The sequence below is a fragment of the Heterodontus francisci genome, chromosome 17, assembly GCF_036365525.1.
Source record: "Heterodontus francisci isolate sHetFra1 chromosome 17, sHetFra1.hap1, whole genome shotgun sequence".
In the NCBI taxonomy this organism is placed as follows: Eukaryota; Metazoa; Chordata; class Chondrichthyes; order Heterodontiformes; family Heterodontidae; genus Heterodontus; species Heterodontus francisci.
The window spans coordinates 45,569,939-45,590,015 of record NC_090387.1 but is presented as its reverse complement, the minus strand read 5'-3'; positions in this window follow the sequence as shown (position 1 = coordinate 45,590,015).

The window sequence follows — 20,077 nt, the reverse complement described above, 5'->3', positions numbered from 1 at the left end:
ATTATGCCACCAAATGGATATGCAATCCCTAGCATCCTTAAGTGGCAATAACTATAGGGAACTACCTTATCTGGCTTCAGCTCAGTAGGAAGCTAGTTGCAGAGCTATACCATCTGCTAGAGAGGCTCCTGGACTATAAGGATATCAAGGTTAGTGGCAAACGAGTCCAACAACAACCTACACCTTTCTGCATCTATCTCCTTCCAGACTACATAGGGATCAACTGCAGTATCACCTCGTGTGCTGCTCCTAGCTGCATCAAAATGATGTCTGTGATCATCATAGCCGCCACTTCTCTGGCCTTTCCCACTGAATAGCAGTTGGAGAAAACTGCAGCTTTCACTGCACTATTGTATTTTCCAAAGTAGAAGGAGATTATTCATGGCAGTTGTCATGGAACTGTTTTTTTTTCTCTGTTTAAAAACTAAAGGGGGTCTGTGTGCCTTTAAGACTGAGAGTTGTTTGTTCCTCTGCGAACAGTGTGTGCGAGCTGTAGGCCTGTTTCCTAGGCAACAGCAAGAAAGAGTGGTCAGATGCTGTATTGTATCAGTTTGACTGTGTGTAAAGACTGGCTAGAACTGGTTTGATCTGGCAAAGCAGCAAATCATGCTCTCCTTGAAGGAAGGAAGGATTTGTCTCTCAGCAAAAAATCTACAGTAGCCTACAGGCTGTGTTTCACCTAAAGAAGAAAAGACCCCTGGAAAGGAATTTTTGCATTGTTGGAGGTAGAAAATTCCTTTTTACTTCTCGTTTCTGAGACGTCTCTGCCTCAGGAGTGACTTTCTGTTGCCTTTCATGTTTCTGAGGGTTCTGGAATTCTCTGTAAATTTTCTACTCATGGACTGCTAATTCAAAATCTAAATAGACCTGTTGTTATACTCCTTGTTGAAAGATCTGTCTGACGTCTACTGCAGCTGAAGTGCCTTGAATGCCTATCCATTACAGACTGTTCATCAACTCATTTGGAGACTTCGAGTGGCATCTCACTATTTGACTCTGGGACACCTCACTGATCCGGGAAAGTAACCAACCAGGACTTACAACACAGTTGCTTTATTATTCCTAAGAAACAGCTATAATTTAAAAACATAATTTTTAAAACCAGTTAACCATTGGTTTTGAATCTGTGTGTGTGCAGAAGGGTTAGGATGAATAAGAAATTTTCAAGTCTTTTCAGACATAAATTTATCTCAATATTGTTTAAGATTTAGTTTATTAATAAGTAGTTAATTTGTTGTTGTTTAAAGATACCTGTAGGTGGGAAACTTTAATAATATGCTGTGACCTGTGCAGTAATAGGACTGAATTGACAGTGCATTACTCCCGTCTTGTTTGTAACACAGTCATGGGACTAACAGTGCAGTAAGCTTCCTGTGTCTCCACTGAAATCACCAATTTGTCCTCCTCACCAATACACTGTGACTCACACAGTGCTACCTCCTCCAGCTGACTAACTGCACAGCCTGAGATGTGTGTAGCTGATTGTTGCAAATATCGGCATGAGGAATATCCTGTGTTGTGTTGCTCTGAGGTAATGGCACACTACTGTGTCAGACCTACAATCTTACGAATATTAGATAGCAGGCTCCAAAGCACAACTTCAAACTGAGTTTGAATTGCAAGATACCAGCCCTGATTTTAACTCCTGGCAGGCGTTGTGCGGGCAGGGGCCAAGGTGGATGGGAATCATTCAATCTTTCATACAGGTCGGTCAGGAGGTCTTGGAACAGTAGTTAGCAATTCTATTAGCAACACCTGCTGATATCATTGACACACCTCAGTAGGAAGAAAATACACAGACCTTTCAATCAGGCAGTGTTCTGTGCCAACTAAGAGCATTCTGTTTGAATGCTAAGAACTTCACCTGCTAGGATTGTCTTTCTGAGCTACATCTAAGATCCCCAATGTTCAACTGGCAATTACATTAAAACTATAGTGCTAAAAGCAATGCATAATGAATCTATTACTGTATTATACTAGAACTACACGGATGAACAGTCTGTACAGTACACTTCGCATATACATAAGAATGTAAGAAATGGAAGCAGGAATAGGCCATTCAGCCCATTGAGCCTGCTCCATCATTCAATAAGAGACATGGCTTATCTTTTGCCTCAGCAACACCTTCCCGCACAATCCCCATATCCCTTCATTCCCATAGTATTCAAAAAAATCATTCCATCTTGAATATGCTCAATGGGCTGAATTTTACAGGCCCCCTGAGATGGATTTGGAGGTGGGAGTCCCATAGAATTGCAACAGAAGGCGGAAACTTGGCTTAAAGAGGTGCAAAAATGGCAGCTCAACATCCCTGGATACAGCAATAAAAGCAAAATACTGCGTATGCTGGAAATCTGAAATAAAAACAAGAAGTGCTGGAAATACGGACTGGAAATACTGCTGGAAATATTAGCCAGACCTGCTGAATATTTCCAGCATTTCTTGTTTTTATCCCTGGATACAGCATTTTTAGCTGAGATAGAAAGGGGGATAAAAAAGGAGTGGCATTATTGGAGAGGGATGATATGCGAAATGAATCATCAAATGAGGCCATATGGGTTGACCTCAGAAATAAAAAAGGGGCATTCACACGACTAGGAATGTACTATAGACCCCGAAATAGTGACAGGGAGATAGAAGAACAAATATGTAGGAAAAATTCTGAGTGCAAAAACAATAGGGTAATAGTAGTTGGGAATTTCAACTATTCTAATATCAACTGGGAGACATACAGTGTGAAGGGCACAGAGGGCACAAAATTCTTGAACTGCATTCAAGAGAACTTTTTTAGCCAGCACGTAACAAGCCCAACGAGAGGGGGTGCAATTCTAAATTTAATCTTCGGAATGAAGCTGGGCAAGTGGATGAAATAGCAGTGGATGACCATTTTGGAGATAATGACCATAATACAGTTAGATTTAGCATTATTATGGAAAAGGACAAGGATAGAACAGAAGTAAAAGTTCTAAATTGGGGGAAGGCAAATTTTATGAAACTGAGAGGCGATTTGGCGGAAGTGGACTGGATACAGCTACTTGAAGGAAAATCAATGGCAAAACAGTGGGAGGCATTCAAAAGCTAGATTCTACGGGCACAGTGTAGACATGTCCCCACAAAGAAAAAGGGTGGTACTGCCAAATCTGGAGTCCTCTGGTTATCTAGAAGCATATAGGGTAAGATAAAGCAGAAAAAGAAAGCTTATGACAGTCACAAAAACGTAATACTTTAGAAAGCCTAGAGGAGTATAGAAAGTGCAGGGGTGAAGTAAAAAAGGAAATCAGGAAAGCAAAAAGAAGACATGAAAAGATATTGGCAGGTAAAATCAAGGAAAACCCAAAGATGTTTTATCAGTATATTAAGAGCAAGAGGATAACTAAGGAAAGGGTAGGACTTATCAGAGATGTACAAGGTAACTTATACATGGATGCAGAAGATGTGGGCAGGGATCTTTATTTTATTTTTATTTAGCGATACAGCACTGAAACAGGCCCTTCAGCCCACCGAGTCTATGCCGACCAACAACCACCCATTTATACTAATTCTACATTAATCCCATATTCCCTATCACATCCCCACCATTCTCCTACCACTTACCTACACTAGGGGCAATTTACAATGGCCAATTTACCTATCAGCCTGCAAGTCTTTGGCTGTGGGAGGAAACTGGAGCACCCAGCAGAAACCCACACGGTCACAGAGAGAACTTGCAAACTCTGCACAGGCAGTACCCAGAACTGAACCTGGGTTGCTGGAGCTGTGAGGCTGCCGTGCTAACCGCTGCGCCACTGTGCCGCCCAAATCTTAATGAGTTCTTTGTCTCTGTCTTCACAAAGGAGAAGGATGATGCAGACATTGTAGTTAAAGAAGAGAAGTGTGAAATATTAGATACGATAAGCATAATGAGAGAGGAAGTACTAGAGGGTCTGACAGCCTTGAAAGTGGATAAATCACCAGGGCCGAATGGATTGTATCCCAGGCTGTTCAAGGAAGCCAGGGAGGAAATAATTAATGCTCTGAGGATCATCTTCAAATCTTCACTAGATACAGGTGAGGTACCAGAGGATTGGAGGTCTGCAAACATTGTACCATTGTTTAAAAAGGTTGCAAGGGATAGACCAAATAATTATAGGCCGGTCAGTCTGATCTCGGTGGCGGGCAAATTATTGCAATCAATTCTGAGAGATAGGATAAACTGTCATTTAGAAAGGCATGGATTAACCAGGAATAGTCAGCATGGATTTGTTAAGGGAAGGTGTGTCTTAATAACTTAATTGAATTTTTTGAGAAAGTAACAAGGAGAATTTATGAGGATAGTGCAGTGGATGTTGTCTACATGGATTTTAGTAAAGCATTTGACAAGGCCCCATATGGCAGGCTGGTCAGAAAAGTAAAAGCCCATGGGATGCAGGGGAATGTGATGAGTGGGATCCAAAATTGGCTCAGTGTCAGGAAACAAAGGTTAATGGTCGACGAATGTTTTTGAAATTGGAAGGCAGTTCCCAGTGGTGTTCCGCAGGGCTTAGTGTTGGGTCCCTTGCTGTTTGTGGTATAAATTAATGATTTGGACTTATATGTGGGAGGCATGATTGGGAAATTTGCAGATGACACAGAAATTAGCTGTGTAGTTGATAGAGAAGAGGATAGCTGTACACTCCAGAATGATATCAATGGTTTGGTTGAGTGGGCAGAAAAGTGGCAAATGGAATTCAATCCAGAGAAGTTTGAGGTAATGCGTTTGGGGAGGGTAAACAAAGCAAGGGAATACACAATAAACAGGAGGATATTGAGAGAGGTACAGCAAGTGAGAGACCTTGGAGTGCATGTCCACAGGTGCCTGAAGGTGGCAGGACAGGTAGATAAAGTGGTGAAGAAGGCATATGGAATGCTTTCCTTTTAGCCGAGGCATAGAATACAAATGCTGGGATGTAATGCTGGAACTGTATAAAACACTAGTTAGGCCACAGCTGGAGTATTACATACAGTTCTGGTCACCGCATGACAGGAAGGACATAATTGCTCTGGAGAGAGTACAGAGGAGATTTGCAAGAATGTTGCCAGAGCTTGAAAATTGCAGCTATGAGGAAAGATTGGATAGGAAAGGTTGTTTTCCTTAGAACAGAGGAGGCTGAGGGGTGACTTAATTGAGTCATAGAGTCGTACAGCACAGAAACAGGCCCTTCGGCCCACCGCGTCCATGCCAACCATGATGCATATCTATACTAATCACACCTGCCTGCATTAATTCCATATCCCTCTATGCCTTGCTCATCAAGTACCTGTCCAGATGCCTCCTAAATGTTGCTACTGTTCCTGCCTCCACCACCTCCTCTGGCAGCTCATTCCAGATACCCACTATACTTTGTGTGAAAAATTTACCCCTTTGATCCCCTTTAAACCTCCTCCCTCTCAGATTAAATCTATGTCCTCTAGTTTTAGTCACCCCTACCATGGGAAACAGACTCTGGCTATCCACCCTATCTATGCCTCTCATAATTTTATATACCTCTATCATCATCCCTCTCAGCCTCCTTCGCTTCAGGGAAAACAGACCCAGCCTATCCAATCTCTCTTTAAAGCTCAAGCCCTCCAAACCAGGCAACGTCCTTGTGAATCTTTTCTGCATCCTCTCTAGCTTATTCACATCTTTCCTGTCGTGCGGCGACCAGAACTGCACACATTACTCCAAATGCGGCCTAACCAACGTTATGTACAACTGTAACATGACGTCCCAACTCTTGTACTCAGTGCCTCGGCCAATGAAGGCAAGCATGCCATACATCTTCTTCACCACCCTGTCTACCTGTGTTGCCACTTTCAGGGAACTATGTACTTGCATCCCAAGGTCTCCCTGCTCAACAGCACTCCCCAGGGCCCTGCCAGTCACTGTGTATGCCCTGCCCTGGTTTAACTTCTCAAAATGCATCACTTTTGCACTTGTTTGCATTAAATTCCATTTGCCAATCCCTTGCCCACTTTCCCAGTTGATCTATATCCTGTTGTAACCTTAGACAACCTTCGTCACTGTCCACTATACCACCAATTTTTGTGTCATCTGCAAACGTACTAATCATGTCCCCTACATTCTCATCCAAGTCATTAATATATATGACAAACAACAGAGGGCCCAGCATTGATCCCTGAGGCACACCACTGTTCACCGGCCTCCAATCTGAAAACCAACCCTCCACTACCACCCTCTGCCTCCTATCACTAAGCCAATTTTCTATCCAATTGAGGTGTACAAAATTATGAGGGGCCTAAATAGAGCAGACAGGGAGGACCTGTTTCCCCTAGCGGAGAGGTCAATTACCAGGTGGCACAGATTTAAGGTGATTGGTAGAAGGATTCGAGGGGACATGAGGACAAATTGTTTCACCCAGAGGGTGGTGGGTGTCTGGAATTCACTGCCTGGATTGGTGGTGGAGAAGAAGCCCTCAACTCATTTTTTAAGGTTCCTGGACCTGTAACCTGCAAGGCTACGGACTAGGTGCTGGAAAGTGGGATTAGATTGGGCGGCTAGTTTTTTCGGCCGGTGCAGACATGACGGGCTGAAGGCCTCTTTCTGTGCCGTAACCTTTCTATGGTTTTCTATGGTTCTAGGCCCCTCTGAATACCAACATTTCCCAGTCACTTACCATTTAAAAATATTTTGCTTTCCTAATTTTCCTATCAAAGTGCATAACTTCACATTTTGACACATTATATTCCATCTGCCATGTTCTTGTCACTCATTTAACGTGTTTAAATGTTTTTTCAGTCTCTTTGTATCCTGCTTGGAGCCTACTTTCCCACTTAACTTTGTATCATCAGAAAACTTGGATATATTACACTAGATTCCCTCATCTAAGTTATTGATATAGGTTGAAAATAGCTGAGGCCAAGCACTGATCCTTGCGGTACCCCACTAGATACAGCCTTCCAACCCAAAAATGACTTGTTTATTCCTACTCTGTTTTTTTTTCATTAACCAATCCTCAATCCATTTTAATATATTATCTCTAATCCCATATGTTCTAATTTTGTGTAATAACCTCTTGTATGGCAACTTATCGAAAGCTTTTTGAAAATCTAAATACACTGCATTCACTGGTTCCTCCTTATCCACCCTACTAGTTAGATCCTTAAAAAAACACAATTTCCTTTTCATAAATCTATGTTAACTCTGCCCAATCATATTGAGTTTCTAAGTGCCCTGTCTCATATCACTAATGACATACAGACCCCTACCTGCCAAGAATGAGGCATATTAATTTTGTCAGATGAACATTGATTTTAAACTGTTGCTGGAGTGAAGAAATGACTTGTTTGAAGATCACCAGACACTGGGCTGGAAGGACATTTGCATACTAAGAGACGCTGATTGTGGAGACAAAGGACTATTCCTTGCTCCAATTAACCCAAATGGATTTTGATCACCAGATATTGAAGGTGCAAGGAAGCACATTCCAGAGACTGCTAAGGTACAATTCATGAACCTCACAGGAGAGACTGTTCCAAATAAGGAGCTAGTCACATGACTAAACTGCTTGTCAAACTGGGTTTTTTTGAATTGTGCCACAGAGAAAGAATCAGAAGGCAGTTTTGAAACTGAAGCTGGAACAAGGAAGCCTCTCTCTCTCTCTCTGCCTCACTTTCTCCCAAGCCACCAGACCCACGGAAGACATGTAAACCTCCAGAGAGAAAAGACTCTGACATGGAAATAAGTTGAAGCGTGAACTGGGCCCCAACGAGTTGCAAGACTTACCGGCAACCAAAGACTCCACATTGAACTTAAAGGACTGTAACTACCAGATATTGCCTTAAGCTTTTCCCCTTTATTCCTTCTACTTTTTCTGTCTCTATCTGCGTGGTGTTTATCGCGTATGCGTGCTAGTGTGGTCGCATTGCATATTTGTAGTCGTTAACTGGATTAGAGTTTAAGATTAATAAACCTCTGCCTTTCTTGTTTAAACCTAAGGAAACCTGTTTGATTTCTTTGCCTTACAATTGGAGCAGTGAACAAGGATTCACGAAGGGGGAGCTAAAAACACGGTGTTTCTAAAATTAAATCTTGTTACGGTTAAACCAGGCAAAGGCTGAGAGGGAGCCCCTGGACGTTCTCACCTGGTCATAACACTAATAATACATTCCAATATTTCCCTACTATTGATGTCAGGCTAACTTGCCTACAGTTCTATGCTTGCTTTTTATTCCTTTCTTGAATAGCTGGGTTACATTTGCGACCTTTCAATCCATGGGGAAATTTTTTAGAACTACAGGATTCTGTAAGATCAAAAACAGTACATCTACTATCTCTGTAGCCATCTAGTTTAATGCCAGAAGGTGTTGGCTACAAGATCCAGGGATTTGTTGACTTCTAGTCTTATTAATTTTTCCAGTACTATTTATTTACTAATATCCTTAGGTTCCTCATTTTCACTAGAACCTTGGTTCCCCACTATTTCTGTAGTGCTTTTTTTGTGTCCTCTACCATGAAGACAGATACAAAATATTTGTTTAATGTTTTTGCTATTTCCTTATTCCCCAGTATAATTTCTCCTGACTCTGCCTGTAAGAGACACATGTTTATCAGTTTCTTTATCATCCTCTGCTAAATTTTAAAATCCTTCCAATCCTCAGGCTTACTACTCTTTCTGACAACCTTATAAGCCTCTTCCTTTAATCTAATACTATCTTTAACTTCTCTGGTTAGACCACTTTTCCTGTGGGGTTTTTATTCCTTCAGGGAATGTATAATCATTACATATTATGAATTAATTCTTTATATGATTGCCGTTGCCTATCTACCATTATATATTTTATTCTAGTTTCCAAATCCACCATAAACAACTTGTCCCTCATTCCTACATAGTTTGCTGTGTTCAGATTTAAGATTATAGTTGCATACTTAACTAAATCACTCTCAAACTCAGTACAAAAACCCATCATATTATGATCGCTCATCCCCAGTGGCTCCTTTATTCTTCTTCTTTGGCCTCCTTGTCTCGAGAGACAATGGGCAAGTGCCTGGAGGTGGTCAGTGGTTTGTGAAGCAGCGCCTGGAGTGGTTATAAAGGCCAATTCTAGAGTGACAGACTCTCCCACAGGTGCTGCAGATAAAATTGGTTGTCGGGGCTGTTACACAGTTGGCTCTCTCTTTGCGCTTCTGTCTTTTTTCCTGCCAATTTCTGAGTCTCTTTGACTCACCACGCTTTAGCCCCGTCTTTATGGTTGCCCACCAGCTCTGGCGATCGCTGGCAACTGACTCCCACGACTTGTGATCAATGTCAGAGGACTTCATGTCGCGTTTGCAGACGTCTTTAATGCGGAGACATGGACGGTCGGTGGGTCTGATACCAGTGGCGAGCTCGCTGTACAATGTGTCCTTGGGGATCCTGCCGTCTTCCATGCGGCTCACGTGGCCAAGCCATCTCAGGCGCCACTGGCTTAGTAGGGTGTATATGCTGGGGATGTTGGACGCCTCGAGGACTTCTGTGTTGGAGATACGGTCCTGCCACCTGATGCCAAGGATTCTCCGGAGGCAGCGAAGATGGAATGAATTGAGACGTCGCTCTTGGCTGACGTACGTTGTCCAGGCCTCGCTGCCGTAGAGCAAGGTACTGAGGACACAGGCTTGATACACTTGGACTTTTGTGTTCTGTGTAGTGCGCCATTTTCCCACACTCTCTCGGCCAGTCTGGACATAGCAGTGGAAGCCTTTCCCATGTGCTTGTTGAATTCTGCATCGAGAGACAGGTTACTGGTGATAGTTGAGCCAAGGTAGGTGAACTCTTGAACCACTTCCAGAGTGTGGTTGTCGATATTTATGGATGGGGCATTTCTGATGTCCTGTCCCATGATGTTCGTTTTCTTGAGGCTGATGGTTAGGCCAAATTTGGGACAGGCAGCCGCAATCCTGTCGATGAGTCTCTGCAGACACTCTTCAGTGTGAGATGTTAATGCAGCATCATCAGCAAAGAGGAGTTCCCTGATGAGAGGAAGGAATTTTCCTCCACACAAGATCAGGTGGCAGGTTGTTCAACCTTGCCCATCTAAGAGCGAAGGGCTCCTTTATTACAAGGTCATTAATTAATGCGGCGTCCAGGACAGTGGTCGAGTAAGGCTGGGAGAGGAATTCACCGCAGAGACAGGGTGAACGGCTGACAATCCGGGTAAGGACGGCTGATGATGACCCTGCCAGTTGTGGCCAAGCTTGGAAGGCCACTTGGCTATGTTCGGGGAGCCCGTCCACGGCGACGATCAGGAGGAAGAGCGGCCACATGGTCCCGGCAGCGGCTCCCGCTCACTTGGCGACTCCGCGCTGCTTCCACACAAACTTTCCCTCAACTCCGGCTCGGCTCCCGGATCCCGATTCCGATCCCAGTAGTAGTACACCATTGTAAAATGGACAATGGTGGGAGCTGATGCAATGTTTTACTACCTGAAACCCCTCCCCCCACCACCCGCCACCCCCCAGCTCCCACTTCACAGCTCCCTCCTTGCACCATCTTCCCCTCGTACCCCCTTCCCCTGCACCCCTCCCAGCTCCCCCCGCACCCCCTTCCCTCCACACCTTCCCACCGCACTCCTCCTCCCCGCACTTCCCCCTCTGCACCCCCTTCCCCCCTTCCCTCCACATCCTCCCACCGGCATCCACCTACCCCTGTGTAGGGGCCCCAACAACCCCACTGCCTTGTGGGCGTTTCGGGAGAGCCCAAGGCTAAGGGAGTAAACCCTAACAGAAAATCCGGAGCGGAACCCCGAAGGCGGTCATGTGTCACCTTTGGCATGTTTCCGGCAGTTCCTGCAGCCATATTGGTACCAAACGTCGTGCTCTGCACTCCTTTGGACCCCACCAGGAAGGCCAAGAGGGGGGTTTTGACGCTTGGCAACTCACAACCTCCATACATCCGCCCAGGCATGCGCCATGGAGAGGTCACTCCATAGTCGCCTCACAGCGACTAAATCAACACAGAAGCAGCAGTTACGGGATATAAGTCCAGCTCAATTGGCGTAGAGATTGGGTGCCACGGGTTGTCTTTGTTGGTGGGTGAGGTCATCGCATCTCACTGGACAGCTACCGCCCGCCTCAAACCGGGCAGCCCCCGGTCAGTAAGGTTCTGTCCCATCACAGTCCACCTACTTTAATGGGTGCTTGGAGCTCAGGGTCATTGCCTGGCAAATGGACTATAACACCGCACCAAACAGCACGTCCAAAAAAGGAAAGAAGGTACCAGCCCTTTGTTTTGCAAGCTGGAACGTCAGAACTATGTGTCCTGCTTTACACAAATCAACGATTCTCGGAAGACCGCCATCATCAACAACGAGCTCAGTAGACTCAATGTGGACATTGCAGCACTTCAGGAGACACGCCTCCCTGCGAGCGGATCTCTAAGAGAGCAAGACTACACCTTCATCTGGCAGGGTAGGGATCCTGAAGAACCAAGACAGCACGGAGTGGGCTTTGCCATCAGAAACTCTTTGCTCAGCATGGTAGAGCCGCCCTCAAATGGCTCGGAACGCATACTGTCCATCCGACTGTTCACCGCCTCTGGTCTAGTACACCTCCTCAGCATCTATGCTCCAACACTCTGCTCCTCACCTGAAGTTAAAGACCAGTTCTATGAGGAACTCCATAATATCATTAGTAGCATCCCCAACACTGAACACCTATTCCTGCTGGGGGACTTTTATGTCAGGGTTGGGGCCGACCACGACAATGGCCTTCCTGCCTTGCGCGCTATGGCATTGGAAGGATGAATGAGAATGGACAGAGACTGCTTGATTTGTGTACCTATCATAACCTCTGCATCACCAACTCATTCTTTCATACTAAACCCTGTCACCAGGTTTCTTGGAGGCACCCAAGATCACGTCGTTGGCACCAGCTAGACCTCATTGTCACAAGGCGAGCCTCTTTAAACAGTGTTCAAATCACATGCAGCTTCCACAGTGCGGACTGCGACACCAACCACTCCCTGGTGTGCAGCAAGGGTAGACTCAAACCAAATAAGCTGCATCACTCCAAGCAGAAGGGCCGCCCACGCATCAACACCAGCAGAATTTCTCATCCACAGCTGTTATGCAAGTTTTTAAATTCACTTGAAAAAGCCCTCCAAAACACTCCCACAGGGGATGCAGGGACCAAGTGGGCCCACATCAGAGACGCCATCGATGACTCAGCAATGACCACCTATAGCAATTGTGTGAAGCAGAATGCAGACTGGTTTCAATCTCACATTGAAGAGCTGGAACCTGTCATAGCCACTAAGCGCATTGCACTGCTGAACGACAAGAAAGCCCCCAGCGAGTTAACATCCGGAGCACTTAAAGCTGCCAGAAGTGCTGCACAAAGAACAGCCAGGTGCTGCGCAAATGACTACTGGCAACACCTATGCAGTCATATTCAGCTGGCCTCTGATACAGGAAATATGAGAGGGATGTATGATGGCATTAAGAGAGCTTTTGGGCCAACCGTCAAGAAGATCGCCCCCCTCAAATCTAAATCAGGGGACACAATCACTGACCAATGCAAGCAAATGGACCGCTGGGTGGAACACTACCTAGAACTGCACTCCAGGGAAAATGTTGTCACTGAGACCGTCCTCATTGCAACCCTGTTTCTGCCCGTCATGTACAGCCAACAAAATCGGAACTCAGTGATGCCATTGATTCTCTAGCCAGCGGAAAAGCCCCTGGGAAGGGCGGCGTTACCCCTGAAATAATCAAGAGTGCCAAGCCTGCTATACTTTCAGCTCTGCACGAACTACTTTGCCTGTGCTGGGACGAGGGAGCAGTACCACAGGACATGCGCGATGCCAATATCATCACCCTCTATAAGAACAAGGGTGACCGCGGTGACTGTAACAACTACCGTGGAATCTCCTTGCTCAGCATAGTGGGGAAAGTCTTCGCTCGTGTCGCTTTAAACAGGCTCCAGAAGCTGGCTGAGCGTGTCTACCCTGAGGCACAGTGTGGCTTTCGAGCAGAGAGATCCACCATTGACATGCTGTTCTCCCTTCGCCAGCTACAGGAGAAATGCCGTGACCAACAGATGCTCCTCTACGTTGCTTTCATTGATCTCACCAAAGCCTTTGACCTCGTCAGCAGACATGGTCTCTTCAGACTACTAGAAAAGATTGGATGCCCACCAAAGCGACTAAGTATCATCACCTCATTCCATGACAATATGAAAGGCACAATTCAGCATAGCGGCACCACATCAAACCCCTTTCCAATCCGGAGTGGCGTGAAACAGGGCTGTGTTCTTGCACCTACATTGTTTGGGATCTTCTTCTCCCTGCTGCTCTCACATGCATTCAAGTTCTCAGAAGAAGGAATTTTCCTTCACACAAGATCAGGTGGCAGGTTGTTCAACCTTGCCCGTCTAAAAGCGAAGACCAAAGTACGGAAAGTCCTCATCAGGGAACTCCTCTTTGCTGACGATGCTGCATTAACATCTCACACTGAAGAGTGTCCGCAGAGTCTCATCGACAGGTTTGCGGCTGCCTGCAATGAATTTGGCCTAACCATCAGCCTCAAGAAAATGAACATCATGGGACAGGACGTCAGAAATGCTCCATCCATCAATATCGGCGACCACACTCTGGAAGTGGTTCAAGAGTTCACCTACCTAGGCTCAACTATCACCAGTAACCTGTCTCTCGATGCAGAATTCAACAAGCGCATGGGAAAGGCTTCCACTGCTATGTCCAGACTGGCCAAGAGAGTGTGGGAAAATGGCGCATTGACACGGAACACAAAGGTCCAAGTGTATCAAGCCTGTGTCCTCAGTACCTTGCTCTATGGCAGCGAGGCCTGGACAACGTACGTCAGCCAAGAGCGACGTCTCAATTCATTCCATCTTCGCTGCCTCCGGAAAATCCTTGGCATCAGCTGGCAGGACCGTATCTCCAACACAGAAGTCCTCGAGGCGGCCAACATCCCCAGCATATACACCCTACTAAGCCAGCGGCGCCTGAGATGCTTGGCCATGTGAGCCACATGGAAGACGGCAGGATCCCCAAGGACACATTGTACAGCGAGCTCGTCACTGCGACCAGACCCATCGGCCGTCCATGGCTCCGCTTTAAAGACGTCAGCAAATGCGACATGAAGTCCTGTGACATTGATCACAAGTCGTGGGAGTCAGTTGCCAGCGATCGCCAGAGCTGGCGGGCAACCATAAAGGCGGGGCTAAAGTGTGGCGAGTCGAAGAGACTTAGCAGTTGGCAGGAAAAAAGACAGAAGCGCAAGGGGAGAGCCAGCTGTGTAACAACCCCGACAACCAATTTTATCTGCAGCACCTGTGGAAGAGTCTGTCACTCTAGAATTGGCCTTTATAACCACTCCAGGCGCTGCTGCACAAACCACTGACCACCTCCAAGCGCTTACCCATTGTCTCTCGAGACAAGGAGGCCAAAGAAGAATTAACCCTGACTCACGCACAATACTAGATCCAAAGTAACCTGTTCCCTAGTTGGTTCCTTGACACGCTGATCTAGAAGACTTCCTTGAATGAAATTCATGAACCAGTCCTTTACATTATTACTGCAAATTTGGTTTGCCCAGTCTATATAAAGATTAAAGGCTCTCCATGATCACTTTATTTATACTCTTTTGGACACGATAATTATTGTTAGAGGGCCTATAAATGATTGTTTTCTGCCTCTTGTTGTTTCTTAGCTCCTGCCAAACTGATTCTACATCTTGCTTTTCTGAGCTAAGACCCTTCTCTCCATTGTCTTTGTTCCATCCTTTATTATTAGGGCTACATCTCCTCCTTTTCCATTTTGCCTTAAAGGTCAAATATCCCAGAATATTTAATTCCCAACTTTAGTCACTCTGCAACCTCGTCTCCATAATGGCCATTAGATCAAGCCCATTCATTTCAAACTGTGCTAATAATTCATCTATTTTGTTGCAAATGCATTCAAACATATTGCCTTTAGCTATAATTCTTTTCTATTTTTCCCAGTGTCACCCATGTCACTAATGCTCCGTTACTTTTGCTAAGCTCTCAGTCCTTTTGTGACCTGTTCTGCTGACTTTTAGACTTTTAGCCAAATCTCTACTCTGCTGTGCAGCCTCAACATTTTTCTTATTGCTTTCAAATTTACCCTTTCCTGAATCTGCCATCCTCCCTTCATTAGTTTAAAGTTATTCAGTTTGCCAGGACATTGGTCTCAGCCTGCTTTAAGTAGAGCTAGTCTGAATGGCACCAGTACCTGTGCCATGGCTCATGAATTGAAACCCTTAAATTCTCTCAGCAGAACCACATTCCTACATGGACCATGACAACTGGCCTCCCCCTCCCATTCACAAGTTCTTCTCCAGCTGTGAGGAGGTATCCTTGACCCTGGCACCAGGCAGGCAACACAACCTTCAGAACTTCTCGTCATGGATGCAGAGAACATGTATCTCTCTGACTACACTGTCCCCTACCACTAACACATTCCTTTTTGCTCCCCCCCTCCCCCCCCCCAACCTTGAATGGACAGTTTGCCCAACCACCCTGTAGACTGTCCTCATCCACACAGGCAATAAGACCGCATATTTGCTGGATAAGAGCAAAGGCTCCAGCACTGCATCTGCAGCCCCTTACCTGCCTGGCTTACAGTCACACCCTCCTATCCCTGACTACTGAGCAGATCTGTACCACTACCTAATGTAAAGGGTGTGCCTGCCTCCTGGATCAAAGTGTCCAGGCAACTCTCCTCCTCACTGATGCCCCATAAAGTCTGCACCTTGGACTCTAGTTCAACAACAGTGAGCAGAAATTCATCGAGTTGCAGACATTTACTGCAGGTGTGGCTGTCCAGGATCATGATGATCTCCACAAACTCGCACATACTGCAGTTGCGGCACATCACCTGCATTGCTATCCCAATATAACCCTGTTTTATTTATTTAATTAATTAAAGTTTATGTATTTCATCAACTTTGCTGTTTTTAATTTTTTAAACTAATTACTTGATCTAGTTTAGATATAGATAGGGTAACAAATTTTACCTGTAACTTAGTCTCCGCCACCCCTCCTTGTGCTGGAATATCACTTAGTGACTTTTTTCTCTTGCACCGTTCACCTCTCTCTGTTGCTGCACTACCCCTCTTCTGTTTAAATCCTTGGGGCCACTCATGTGGTTCTCTCATTGTCCCAACTCTCTGATGCTGTTCTGTCATGCTTCGGTTTAAAAGTTTGGGACCGCTCCCATGGTGCTCTCGCTCTCCCAACTCTCTGCTCTTTGCTCTCCTGACTCCCGACAGCTGAGTTCAAGCTAATATTCCTCTATTTACCCATAATGAGTTAAATTTGCTTCTGCCTTTCTACACTCTTATTAAAATGCAAGAAAATTGGTTTCTCGTAAACAGATATTCATTTTTAGAATCGTATTAACCCTTAGGATAATGATAATGTACTCATCAGCACTACAAATTGTGCATTAGATTTTCATTAACTTGCATTAAGACAAGTACTTTCTCACAGTATGTGTTAAATGATTGGTATTCATTATGATCAGCCAAACACTAGAGTGTTATGTTTGGTGAACTTAATTAGCCCTCTCTCGCCAATGTTTCCCATTGAGAATAATAGGAGTCTTCTCTTTGCTGGGGTGTCTGATTTTTAACGCAAATAAAAATTGCAATCAAAACTAATAGTGGGATTACAATGAGAGGGAAGTTGATTTTAAACTTGCCAAACCAAAAGGGTGATAGACCTCATCTAGACTTTGTTATTTTATGCAAGCATCAGCTAGATAGGTTAAATGGCCTCCCTTAGCTTTACCTAGCCATGTGGTCTTTGTTGATATTGACCTTATACTTCACAATAACTCAGTTGGTTTCACAGGGCCCCAGTGCCTTAAAATTGTAATTCTAATCATCCCTAAAATGCTAAGGTTGCGAAATTGGACAGGCCCTGAAAGTGAGAACGGGGATTTCCATGTGGGATTACCCCACACCCGTTACTTCTAGTGCATGCAGGTATCATGCTGCCTGCTAATTTAAATGATTGTAATATATAGCCAGTGCTAAGCGAGCTTTTGAATGGTCATACTCCTGAGCTTGTGATGCAAAATCATGAGAAGCTAGCACAAGTTAAAGTAAGCCTGCACTACTTAAAGCCAGTCTGCACATCTTATAGGGACATTAACACTTGAACAGATGCTGTAAGTCACTCTACAACTGATTCTGACCTGGGAAAGACACAGGAATGGCACAAGAGCAGGCACCAAGATTTTCCAACAATGTACTGCAGGTCTTGGCACAGGAGGTGGAGAGCAAAAGAGATGTACTTTATCTGCAGGGGCCAGGTGGTCCTCCAGACAAACCTTGCAAAGACAGTAGGACCAGATAGCTAGATAGACTGGCCTCTAGGACCTGATACAGTGCTGCAAGAAGTTCAATGAGGTTACACAAGTGGTCAAGGTCAGTGAATGCATCTTCAAATTCTATATCACATTGATTGCACCACTTAGACTCATACACTGCTCAATTCACCACAACCACATTACTCACCTACCAACAACCTCTATCAATCGGGACTAGGTAAGAGTTAACCATTTTTGGTCTATAATGCTCATCCCAACAAAACAGATACATTTTGTCATTTATTTTGGCACTTGAAAGTAATGCTAATTAACAGTATTTATATTACTGAACCCACATATCGGCTGGCATTTTATCCGGGTGACGGAAGTCTCAACCTACGGCAAATGTGCCGTTGAGAATCTTTCATCGCGCCTTCAGTGGGAGGCCCACCGAGTCAAGTGCCAATTGGGCACTTACAGGGGATCAAGGACCCCGGCAATGGAAATCCCACCCTCTGAGAGCGGACGGACAATCAGAGGCTGGCAGCTCTTTAACTGAGCAGCGCCACCATGGAGATGGTGGCTGCTGCAGGTGGAGCACCCACCGAGGCCCAGGAGTGGTGTTGGACACAGGCCACAGGTAGGTCAGGACGAGAGGGGTCTCGCGGGGTGGGGGCTGTGGGGGAGGGGGAGGTAGGGGTGTTGGCAGCAAGGGCAGGGCCCCCCTTCCCTATCCCGGGTCCCTCATTAGGTGCTAAATGCATTTTAACAAGGGATCCCCCCCCCCAACCCCCGCCACCCCAGAGCTGGAATGCAACCTGCACAGTCTTTCTTGCCGCACTCCTTGTGCGGCGACAGACCCGCCTGCCGCTGGGCTAACTGCGGCAGTGGCTGGATGAGGCCCTTAATTGGCATTAATTGCCCACTTAAGGGCCTCAATTGACAGTGGGGTAGGAAGACCACTATCCCACCTAATTACATGTTCTCCCCACCTCTAAAACTGCTGCGGGGGAGAGCATATATTTTCCCCACATCATGTTAGGTTGATAAAACCTGACATTAAGTGATCAGCTGAAGGTTCTGATTTGCATGTCCATTTTCTGGAGTTTAAAACATATTCCATAATTCTGCCAGTTCATGCTATTTTATTAAGATTTTTACATGCCCATTAGTAATTCACTTTTGTGTGAAGAAACTACTTTATATACATGGTTATAATGTAATTTCTCAGCATGTGGAGATTAACAGCACTTATAAATCAGCCAAGTTTAAAAGTCCCTTAATAGGATGCATTAAATCTAACCCATTTGCTCATCTCTTCTTGCCACTAGTTACTAAAGTTCGCCACTTACTTGTGTATTATTGATTAATACTTTTATCTATTTAGACAACTAAATTTATGAATGGTTAGAAATAAAGATGTTTATCATTTACAATCTACTGTTCCTTTTATGCAAAAATGTTACTGATGAATATTTTCACCAGACTCAGAAAATGCTCATCAATCATAAAAAATTTCTGTCACTTTTCTACCTAATTACATAGTTTCAACTTTATGTTATGATAATAAGCCATTTTCTTTGTAAATTTTCAGCCACTGGCATTTTGAAAGATTTGTTTTCCTCAATGTTGATAATGATGTAGGTCAGTAGTGTATCTGAGAACTAGAGAAGCCATGCTGGTACATTAAGTAGTTAAAAGATTAAAGCTCAGAATTCGCATTGTTAATAATCCAGTGAGATAAAATGAATTAAAATAGATTTCGAAGGCTGGGTTTGAAGTGAGACCACATAGGAATGAAAAGGACCTCTTCCTTTTTTTGTGTATATGTTTTACTCTACAGCTCAAAGTAGGAGAATCTTGATTTTTTTTCCCCTCTGTTTTCCAGGGCCCAATTTCTGTGCTGTAATTTGAGGCAATTAACAATTGCTTTTGGCATTAAATCAGGCAAAGCAAAAAGAATATTGAGTTAGCAATGGCAACTGCTGGTGAACATGACATTTTCTGTTGGTTCCAAAACAGAGCAAAGGGGCTAAAAATAGGTTTTCTCTTGTTTTCGGGCAAGGGGGTCGTGATTTGCGATCAGCCTGCGTCCGGTCCCCTTGAGGCAGGCAGTATGCAAACTTTGCTTTGCCTCCTCATTTGAATGATTGTAGAATTCACCTGAGTGTGACCTGCAATGAGTGTGGCTGGCTGAGAGGACTGACCAGCATGTTCCAGCTAGCCTGTACCTTTTCAAGGTAGCCTGCCCCTCTTAAAGGGGAGCTGGACTCATTATAAGGAAGCTGCTGCTGACTACCTGCAATGCAAATGGCTTAAGGAGAAAAACACCAAATGGCATAACGACCAAGACCGAGGACTCCCTGGTTCTCAGATGTGGTGCAGGAGGCCTTAGTCCAGGAGGTTAACAGGAGCAGAGAGGTCGTGTCTCCATTGGGGGCCAGGAGGCCTTCAAGGAACACCCTCAGAATGGAATGGGAGTAGGTAGCCAGGGCGGTCAATTCCCAGAGTCACGGCCCAAGGATCTGGCAGCAGTGCATGCAAAAGGTTCAATGACTTCATGTGTGTCAGTGAACCTCTCACACTGCTCAATGCACACACCTCCATCACTCACCCATCAGCAGTCTGTGGCACTCAGCGCTCACGCCTAACATTCAGATACTCCACTTCAGCCTCACATATCTTCCAATGAAAGTCGCCTCATACCCACCTCTCGCTGCAGCCACATACCTCCAGCTATTCAGCTGTGGCAGGTTCATCGCCCGAACACAGTGCATCATAATCACTGT